The sequence below is a fragment of the Adiantum capillus-veneris genome, chromosome 2, assembly GCF_014529385.1.
Source record: "Adiantum capillus-veneris isolate H3 chromosome 2, ASM1452938v2, whole genome shotgun sequence".
In the NCBI taxonomy this organism is placed as follows: domain Eukaryota; kingdom Viridiplantae; phylum Streptophyta; class Polypodiopsida; order Polypodiales; family Pteridaceae; genus Adiantum; species Adiantum capillus-veneris.
In genome coordinates this window covers 37473933-37485389 of record NC_140932.1, presented here as the reverse complement: position 1 = coordinate 37485389, position 11457 = coordinate 37473933, and the positions used below count along the sequence as shown (strand labels likewise).

General features: G+C 38.9%; 1 pseudogene; it reads left to right on the top strand.

The window, feature by feature from the left end:
* Window positions 1-481: 481 nt before the first annotated feature.
* On the top strand, window positions 482-1069 carry LOC147462639 (guanosine deaminase pseudogene; annotated as a pseudogene).
* Window positions 1070-11457: the final 10388 nt, after the last annotated feature.

Sequence of the window (11457 nt, the reverse complement as noted above, 5' to 3'; positions counted from 1 at the left end):
TTGGGCAAGTGTAGAGGCAATCTGCAAGTGGCATATTGAAAACACAATCTCTGTGACAAGCATCGCTTCAGACACGAGGTCGACTCTGGTGGTCATACTACCAAGCAGTGTCAGAGGGCGTTTTTAAACGCTGCTAATTAAAGAGCTTCAAGTCAGCATGGTTGCACAGCAACAATTGCAATCAAATTCCCTCTTTTGTTGGCATATCAGTATGTCGCAAAAAGAAGTTGAAGCCTAGGCGTTGTAGTCCACAATTACAGCAGACCCAGGCCGACATACTGCTGACTGTGTCAAGCCTGCGAAAGCAAAGCGAGCCATCAACGTTGTTGTCTTCCCTGTCTGCAGTACTTCTAGTCGACCCTGGTTTTTTGAAATGTCAGGAAATATTGAATTTGATTAAAAGCTTTTGAGTCTTGGCCAACCAAGAGGTCATTCATACGAGCCTCACAAAACGCCGCGAGTTGCAAGTGCTACGAGCGAAGCGACTATAAAAGTTCTCTTTTCTCTTCTTCTAAGCGGAGTCATGGATGATAGTGTTGCCTCAACCTTTGCTGGTCATCATGAGGAGGTTCAAGATAGGGATTGCAATCAAGAAGCCTATGAAGGTGTGAACTGCGGCCATGGAGGACGTTTTGGTGCAGTGGTGATGTCGAAGGATGAGATTGTTGTTAGCCGTCACAACATGGTACTTAAATACATGGATCCAAGAGCTCATGCAAAGGTCACAGCCATTCAAGAGGCAAGTAAAAAGCTCCGACGCATCGAGTTTTTAGACTGCGAGATGTATGCTTCTTTGTGTGAGCCTTACTCGATGTATTTTGGTGCTATACATCTTTCTTGAATCAAGCCACTGATCTATGGAGCTCAAGATGAAGCAACCATTGCAGTTGGATTTGATGAATTTATTGTAGAAAAGGTGTTTAAAGATACTCAAACCAATCGTGCTCGACAATATTCTTCATCTTCAAGCTCTTTTGCAAATTCACATATGACATCAAAGATCGACAACTTCTCCAGAACCTGCTCAAGCAACAAAATGCTGAGTTCCAAATTAGTTTTACCTATTTAGTATCATAGGTCTGCCATGATTTTGTTTATCATCATCTATATTTTGTCAAAGCTTTGTGTTATTTTGTCAGTTGTCATCATGTTGAAATTTGTACAGGTTATAGACACTGCCACAAACATAAGTGGTAAGACCTCCCAAAACATATGTTCTCAAGTCCTGTTTTGTTACCACTTCTCATGAGGTTACTGGGTACACCTTAAACCCAAGGTTTGGCAGTGAACCAAAAACTCCATTTTTGGTAGCTAACTTTTTTGACCTACACCCTATCTGTTCAAAGGGGGGGTTACTGATCTAGCACCAGGTTATGGATACACCAGAAATCCTTGGTTGTGAGAGAACCTAAAACTCACGGTTGCCGAGTATACCAAAAACTCAAGGTATCATGAGAGGGTCTACCAAGTTCAGGCTTGAGGGGGGGATTGTTGGGTCCAAGCCCTTTTTGGTCAGCCGTGGGAAAAGCCTCTTATAGGCATGCAGTAGAAAGATCAGTTAAAGTCAAGTTTTGCATGGTTTTTGTGGCTTTATATACATTGTAAGCTCTCTCAATCGTAGAATATAGCGTATTATTTTTATTCATACTATGTCGACTCCTGCTCTCTCTCTCTCTCTCTCTCTCTCTCTCTCTCTCTCTCTCTCTCTCTCTCTCTCTCTCTCTCTCTCTCTCTTGTTCTCGTTCTCGTTCTCTGCAAGCTGAGCTCTTCTGCAGACCTCCTCTTGCCATGGCACCCCAAAGGCGGCATCCCCCGTATCAGTAACACCAACAATCCTAATGCTCCAAATATAGTAATGTATTAGCGGCCAAAACAAAAGTCTCTAAGAACCTATCTCTAAGCAGACTAAATGGCCTAACGATACCCTAATATGTTTTAGAGCTCTTTACCTTAGCGGCTTTACATAGTGTGCCCTAACCGTCTGAACATGGTGCGCCATCTAGTAGCGGCCAAATCAGAATCCATAGAACCCTAAGCGTCTAGCAGTAAGCAGATTGAAATGAAAAAACGCTACACTAATCCAATTTGGAGCGTCCAAACCTAGGCAACCTTACATAGTGCACCCTAACACTCCAAAATAAAATCATCTACTAGCGGCTAAACCAACACTAGTCCTAAGACGCTAACCCTAGGTGGCTAGACCTAAGCGGATTGAAATGGATAATTGCTATCCTAATCCAATTTGAAGCAGCCTAGCCTAAGTGGCTTTACACACCATACCATAAGTTCTAAATGTCCGAACACAACTTCCATCTATTAGCGGCCAACCGAAGATGACTTGTGTAGTTCTAAAAATGAAAACGGAATTTGGTTAGGTTAGGTTATAGGTTAGGTTTAGGTTATAGGTTAGGTTATGTTGGGTTGGGTTAGGTTTAGGTTATAGATTAAGTTAGACTATAGGTTAGGTAGAGCTAGCGACAAATAGTAGAAAAAACACTAACGGACTTCCAAGGTGACTAATGTACTTCAAAAAACACAAGTGACTTCGGTTAGGTTAGCATATAGGTTAGGTTTAGGTTATAGGTTATGTTAGGTTAGGTTAGGTTTAGGTTATATGTTAGGTGAGATATAGGTTAGGTTAGAGCTAGCAGCAAATGAATAGTAGAAAAAACACAAACGGACTTCAAAGATGATTCGTGTACTTCTAAAAATGCAAACGGTCTTCGGTTAGATTAGATTATAGGTTAGGTTTAGGTTATAGGTTAAGCTACATTAGGTTAGGCTGGGTTTAGATTACAGGTTAGGTTAGATTATAAGTTAGGTTAGAGCTAGTGGTGGCAAATAGTAGAAAAAACGCAAACGGACTTCAAGAATGACTCGTGTACTTCAAAAAAATGCAAACGGACTTCGGTTAGGTTTTGTTATAGGTGAAGTTATAGGTTAGGTTTAATTTGGTTATAGCTTGGGTTATAGTTTAGGTTATAGGTTAGGTTAGGTGCACACAAACTTCAAAAACACTAATATATAGTCATTGACCTTGTGGTCCTAATCTCCGTGCACCTCTAGATCGAGGTGTGCGGGGATCGGACATGGCTAGAGAAGAGAATGTGAGATTGTTAGAGCTTCAGCTAGCATCAAATAGTTGAATAAACGCAATCGGACTTCAAAAGTGCACACAGACTTCAAGAACCTTAATATATAGTCATTGACCAATAAAGATGAGATTATTACCCTATGGTCCTAATCTCCGTGCACCTCTAGACCGAGGTGTGCGGGGATCGAGCCTGGCTAGAGAATGTGAGGTTGTTAGAGCTAGCACCAAATAGTCGAAAAAAAACAATCGAACTTCCAAAGTGCACACAGACTTGAAGAACCTTAATATATAGTCATTGACCAATAAAGACGAGATTATTACCCCATGGTCCTAATCTCCATGCACCTCTAGACCGAGGTGTGTGGGGATCAGGCCTGGCTAGAGAATGTGAGGTTGTCATGTATTGTCATATACTTAGTAGTGTGTAGTTATACCAACTAGAGTGTTTTAATTATTTGTTGTGTCACTGGTAGATAAAGTATGGACGATAGGATGGCATGTCCTTGTGCGCATTGTAAGCATCAGATCTTTTGAAAAAAAAAATGTGACCAACACATACGCAGTCACGGTTGTTTTACGATAGAGCAACTACAAGACCTGCGTCATCGATCTCATGGTCTAGAGATTGAAGCTCAAACTTCGCAAGTAGATAATGCTCCAGCTTCATCCTAGAGAAGACAAGTTTTAAATGAGCAGCCACCGACTGAGTTCAATGACGAAGATGCAGAAGTATAGATTGAGATAGACATCTTTGGTGCATAAGATCTCATAGAAGATGAGAGACTAACTAATGATTTTTTCTCTAGGAACTATTTTGTAAAACTCATTTTATTAGTCTACAATACACTTTAGATTCATTCATTTGTGTTGCAGCTTCGTTTATTTGTTATTTGTATTGATTAAGTGTTTCTTCTGTAAACTAACTTATTTTGTGGTTGTTATTTGTGTATGATTAGCCATGGCTGATGACGATGAGTCATACTCTTTTAGTTTTAGTTTTCCTATCACTCCGGCTGGAATGTCACCCGAGCGGATGGGCTCATTTTTGTCTCAATTCACACCAAAGCAGCTTGCAATGGCACAACACCTTTGGGCAGCAGGTTCCTCTAGAACTACTACGGCGGACCCTATGCTCGGGACTAGTGTGGTCCCTACACCGAGCGGCCCCACACCTCAGTCGAGTGTGCCCCTTACGCCTAGGACTCGTGTGCTCCCTACACCAACGGGTGGTTCAACCTCGAGACAAGGTAGGTGTCTTTTTGGAGGTGGTGGTTGCTGTGGTAGCGGTTCTACCGATGCATCCATACCACCGAGAGAGCATCCACCACTCTCTTTAGTAGATAGTTCACGGATTGACACACCACATACACCTTGGGGATCACATGAGCATGATCCTAGCAACGTGTACAAGAGCAAGGATGGGGATGTTGTGGCAGATAGGGCCGGAAAGGCCATGCAACAGAGGATTCGATGGCTCTGTACAATTCAGTTTGATCACTTTGTGATGGAGGTTTGGGATAATCTCAATCTTGAAAGAAAGAATTACATCGTCGAGGCCATTCACAGAGAGTACATGCCGGCAGAGGGGTACGATCCACTCTTGAATCCCTATATTTTGAGCATAGCAAAGGGCACAATGTCACACCGTCGGTCAGAGACGATATATAGGTACAATTTCTTGTAGTCCAAAGCCGACATGGTTGGATGGAGAGGAGTGAGCGGGGATTCATGAGAGACACAAGACAATTCTGAGAGATTGCAAAAGCAGAGAGATGCAGCCAGAGCACGTTTGAATTCTTCTGAAGCGTCACATCTTGGGAGTGGAGGCTACGATATGCTTCCACATAGTTTGTAATTATTATATGTATGCTTTAAATTATTGAAAATATATCTGTTATTTGAAGATTTATCTAATGATTAAACCATAATTTTGTAGAAAGTTTCCGTGAAGCACCCTCCGACACACTGAGAGGAGAAGTATGGGTACAAGCATGGACATGTGGCCCTTTTGACCCAGCTCTGCAGGAGGAGGTAGAGAAAGTTGACTAGGAGGCATTACCATGAGGGTCTTTTTGATACAGTTTTCCCCAGTCATCTTTATACAGTCTTCTTGGAATAGTTTTTTTTGTAGTTGTGGTCTTCTTGATACAGTCTCACTCAGTGATTGTTTGCATATGTACAATTTTATAGTGCTTATGTTTATGGTTTTGTTTATGTTATGGCACATATGTTATGGGTAAGGTTTGACAGTCAAGTTAAGGTTATGGTTTTGCTATGATGGTATGGCAATCATGTGATGGTCATGGTTATGGTTATGTTTGTGCAATGATGGTATGACTGTTATGGTTATGGTATGACAATCAAGTTATGGTAATGGTTATGGTATGGAAAACGGGTTATGTTTATGTTTTTGCAGTTTTTGACTCATGTTTTGATTATGGTTATAAAATCTTTATGATGTTATGCCATGATCATACTTTTGATTTTGTGATTATGTTATTCTTACAATTTTGCGAGTTCCCATACACTCACTCTTTAGCATCAACTTGTAGGTGGAGTGCGGTTGCTTGTGCACTCTTCCTTTGGGAAGAGAGGGCTATTTTCTTTTGTTGCAGTACATGCAACATCAGTTCCCAGCCCTCTCTGCCCAAAAAACATTTCCCGGTTTGGTCATCGGTATAGAATACGGTATAGGTGTCAGTATACACTTCGAAAGAAGCGTCAGAATATCCTTTAAAATTATCAGCGCTTATACAAACGCTTGTTTCGACGCTTATCTCATAGTTGATTTTGACACCTTCTATACCGATGCTTATACTGACGATGCGACCCCGGCATCTTTTCGGATGCCTATTTAAATGCTTTTTAGTTTTAAAACTAACTTTGTCTCGTCGGTATCTGCGCCAATTTCTCCACAAAGTGTTGTAGTGAAAAACTTTATAATGCGAGGAATGGTAGCAATACTCCCACAAAAACAATTAGACAAGCATAGATCAACATATCTTTCTCCCGTAATTTACCATCAACAAGTTCACTATTAAGCGTGGGTGCTTGACAAATTACATCTAATGCAAATAGGTGGTTAGGTCTCTTGACATCAAAAGATTCAAAATGATACTCATATTCTTAAGAATTCTTGAAAGAAATCCACTTGATTATCCTATGTAATACCAATTAATTTATCCACGTAGATACCAATGGGTACTATCTGGTTATGTGTATTTGGAAATGAACAAGAATTCTATGAAAGCACGTTGGGAATATGATGATGAAAGTTGGGTTTTTGAGTAGAAAGTGATGTGTGAGAAAAATTAGCCCGCAAAATTAATTTACATGGAGATTTATACTATATTCCAAAGCACTATGATTTTCTACATGAAACTTACATAACAAGAACATTATAGAATGCTAGGGAAACAAAAACACAAAAAACCATATAATATATATATATATAGATATATATATGCACACATGCACACACTTATCTAAACAAGAGATTCTCTCTAGATATTACTCTATATCCCATCGTGGTACAAATATAAGCATGGAGATCCTTATGATCCACAATGTGAATCTTGAAGCTGATGTAATAAGACTTATTTCTCAATATTCTTACAATAAAATAGAATATAATAGGCCATATCTTTTGTTGAGCATGGTTTAGAAGATTGTTGAATAGTTCATTAGGTAGAGAGTATTAGTCTTACACAAATGAGTTCAAGATCATGAAAGAGAAAAATACATTCTCTCATTTTTAAAATAATGTACTAAATATATATTTAAATATGATTAGTGAATAAGGATAGTTTTGTTATAGATATAGCAAAGTAAAAACATAGTCAAAATTTCAATGATTTATCTTCTCAGGTGTTTTAGCTTAAATACATGGGGAAGCTTAAAATGAGTTAAAAATGTTGTGAAGACCTGAAGATAAACTTTTTATGAGTTGCTATCTAAAAGTTGCATTTGTAGCCAAAGTAAGAGGTTTTTTTGCATTTCTCCCCACAAAGCCTTGTCAACCAAAGATCTTCCTTTCATTTTGAGTATCTCAAATTTTATATTTTGAGTTTGTATGAAAAAGTTACGACAGAAACAAACTTTGAGTAACAATAGGTAGTCTACAAACAATAGCAAGTTTGCCTATGAGTAGATAGATAGAAATAATATCTCTTTTCTTTAATCCAATCAATAAGTGATTGTAATCCTTTATGATGGTGTAAAATTATGTTTTCTAATTTGATTTTCATGGTGACATGGCCACGCAAATGTGTTGTTTTGACCACTTTGTAGATGCAAAGAAACCAACACGATATCCACTCAATAGAGTGAAACTGAATCTTTGGAATGTGTCAAGAGATGGAGATTGTGATTGTGTTGTGATCCACATTATGAACGTGATTTCCATCCAAAGATTGAGATTTTGAGTGGATTGTGATTGAGATTGAGAGCACGGTTGTGATTGAGATTCTAAACAAGATTGAGAGCGAGGTAGCTCTTTGGTTTTTGGAAGGTTATTATCTCTTTGTAGTCTCTATATTGCATCAATATAAATTCTCTATTTCATTTTTCTACTCTATATACCCTTTTTTTTAATCAATATATTTTTCTCTCTCATATTGCATCACAAGGGATATCACAGCAGTTTTAGTTCTACAACAAAAATAGAAGTAAGCAGGAAGAGATTAAGGAACGAGCTAAGCTTACTTGGTGGATCATTCAAGATCTTAATAAGCGTGAGAAATGTGATAAAGGAAAGGGAATACCTATGCAAAAGAAGGAAGTGGAGGCAAGGGATTAAAAAAGAAGAAGCGGAACAGAAACGATGATGATGACGATACAGGAGAAGCGGCAAACAAATAAATTTTCAAGAATGCTAAGCTATATGAGTTTATTGCATAGAAAAAATAAGAAAATATTTGGAAGCATGAATTGAAGAATTGGATAATTTTTGTGAAGTGGAGGGCAAATTCATTGGAATTTTAATGCCCGAACAAACCAGTCGTCGATAAGGTACTACAAATGAAGATGGCTAAAGTGGAGGCTATCGGTGACAGAAATTAAAAAGCTAAGTCATTTGATCATACTTTCTAGTGCTTTATGTCTTTGGTGAATCATTTGAAAGCTTCTATGATCAAATTTGTGGATAAATTCAAAACCCTATAATTGAAATTCTTGATCACTTGCTAGCAAAGTGAGAACTAGGCCAACAAACAAGATGTCAATCAAGGATGGATCTTGATCGTAGGTGCATGATGGAGACAAATAAATGGATGTCAATCACCTACTCGACCTTCTAGAGACAATCACTACCAAGGTAAATCAACTCAAACACCATGTGGACACAACCGCTATCTTATCTTTGCTATCTTATCGATGACACTGATGCTCATCGGAACATGACATAACATTGCCGAATCGTCATGAAACTCAAGGGGTAATCTCTACACACCTACATGACACTACTCTACCCAATCTACTACTAGGAAACATTTGGTGCAGAAAATGCGTATGAAGACAGGCAAGAAATTATATGTCACCAATTCTCAACATACTTAGGCCTACAGTGTAGTTAAACTAGTCATGAACGCAATGACATAAATCATTCACAAAATGGATACACGGTCAGAGAGAAAAATGACATCAAATTTCATAGGAGAGCTCTTCATGAGGAGACGAAAATCGTGCAAGTTTTGTGTTGAAGCGTAGCTCTCACTGTTGATAACGCAATGGTATAGTCACCTCCACAATGTAGCTTTCATAGTACACATAGAGAGGAGAATAAGACCTCACTCCCTCTCGGACACAAAGCACACAATCACGGTACACTTAGTAGAGCTCCAAAAGATGATTAATTAAAAGTCTCCTTTAGGGTTATAAAAGCTGGCTTATACACCTTAGCCTTGCAGGAAGTTAACTCATCAAAATTAACTCCTAATTTCTACCAAGGGTTCTGCTTATCCACACATTTAATAAGTTAAAATCTGGAAACTCGATTGAGTCCCAATAAAAAAATACGATTGAGGCCGTCAAATTGAATAATACAAGAATTGGCCTTTCCAGTTGTGGAGTGTCTTTCATTCGACACTCCCCCCCTTCAAGTTCATATCAGCCTCGACATCATCTTTCCATATGTCGAGGCATTGTCTCTGTAGTTCTTCTAGCCCTTGTCTTCTGAGTTTGTAGCAATATTTTGTTGTCTCCATCAATGGAAACATAGTGTCTTTAACAGCTTTAGATAAGACTCATATATGATGTTGCCCATGGTCACTGTAGGGCCAAAGATTCTGTTGTCGTATGTGAAGAAGTTGGTGTAGAAGGCTTCCTCAAACGCCTACATGTGGTAGCTTGGTAAGAATATTAAACTTTGATAAAATAAATGCATCACCTCCATGGATGGCTACTTTGACAGACCATAGGTCATTTTGGTGTCAGTGTCGCATGTTGATAATAATGTTGAGTCTGTTGCTTTGGATGGAACGAACACCTTGAGGCAAGCCATAAGAGTCTTGCATATCTTCCTGATCATCAAACATATCAAAGTTCATTATACTTCAGTTAAAGATCAAGATAGAAACTAGTCAACACATCACACTTCATAGCTAAGGCATAAATAATGATTGGAGAGTCAAGAACCAACTCTTTGAAGATCAGAACCACATGGTTCTCTTGCATTATCATTTTATGTCTTTCTCTTGCTTCCTCAGACTCATCCTGGTCTTTGGTCCCATACTACTAGATGCATTGTTCTCAAGTAAAATCTTTACTTTTTGATTCGAGATTCTTTGAAAAATCTAATTTTTTATAAGCAGAGCTTGCATCTCCAATCTAATATCCTTCACATTTTTATGAAGGTCGATTGCCTAGAAGCATGGCTAGCTATATCCGTAATATTTGAACCTTTGTGGTAGTCAATTGTAGTGGTTGAGTGTTAACCGAGGGATTAACCAACACATAATCAAGAGTAAGTATATATTCAAGAACTCGTTCTAGTAATTGAATAGTTTTGGGATGATGGGAAAGCTTGCAAGTGGCCTACTCATGATGGCTAACCATCTCACATTGATCAATCATTATTCTGGACCCACATACGACACCTAATATATTTTAAGGTCACACTATCTTCCATTGATCAATCATTTTTATGTCCCCCACATTCTTCTTGCCCCCACATACGACATGTAAAATCTTTCAAACTCTGAGTATGTGCGATCTTCATTCAAATACTCTTGAATTTGGAGTGCCTTCTCCCTTCGTTGTCTTGTATTTAGACTTAGACATTCAAGGGAGTAATTAGGATCTATGTGTCTGAATTTTAATCCATCAGTACAGACTTGGCCTTGTGGATCCTATTAACAATGAGAGATTGTTATTATCCATTTTCCTCTTGCTACATTTGCTACTAAGTTTGGCTAGATTGAATCTGGTCCATCTGTTGTGGGGTCTGGTCTACAAATTGGCTATCTAATATCTTAGACCCGTATGTACTACCTTTCTATTGTTTTCTTATGGCTAATGCAGGTGTTAGAGGAGGTTGTTCATCATCATCATCACCCTTAAATTAGTTATAAGGGACCCAGGGGCTGCCTTGGGGATATATCCATCCTACCACCCTTTATATAGGCCCTTGGACCTCCGTATATAGAATCCCCCTATCCACACCTTAGCAGTCGACCCTTGGCTTGGGTCCATCTTCAATTACCCTTGGCCTTACATTACTCCCCCCTTGGAGAAGTGTTTTAATCCTCCAAAAAAAAAGTGGGAAACTTCTTCTTAAGAACACTTCTTATGCTTTCCCGTGACACCTTCTTCACGCCGCTCGTCTTTCCACTTGACTAAAACTTGTTGACACACATAATGAGGAGTGTATAAATCATGATAGTCTCTCGATAGTCTATGATGCATTCAGGCTTATCTGGTTGGGTGGGAGGTTCAATGAGATTCACTAGAATCTGTTGGTCAATGACTTTGTCATCCCCATGTAAGCATTTATGTAAATGGCTCACAAGAAATACTCATTGAATACAAGAGTGCACAGATATAACGAGAGTTTGTAAGCTCTATCATCAAATTGCTTGATTATCTTGAAATTTCCGCAGTATCTCAAAGATAGTTTAGGTGTTGGCCCAGTCTCCATACTTTTTGAATGCTTTGGCACATGCAAAAAGACCTCTTCCCCTTCCGTGAAGGTGGCTTGCCCCCGAAGCTTCTCATTGGTACATTTTGATGGGCTAGTTTGGCCATTTCCATATGGTCTTGGAAAAAAAAATTGACTTGTTGGAGCTTTTCAGTTGCTAACCCCACCATAAGTGGTGACCGAGATTGAAAACCATACATGAGCATGAGAGGACTAAGCCCAAATGTAA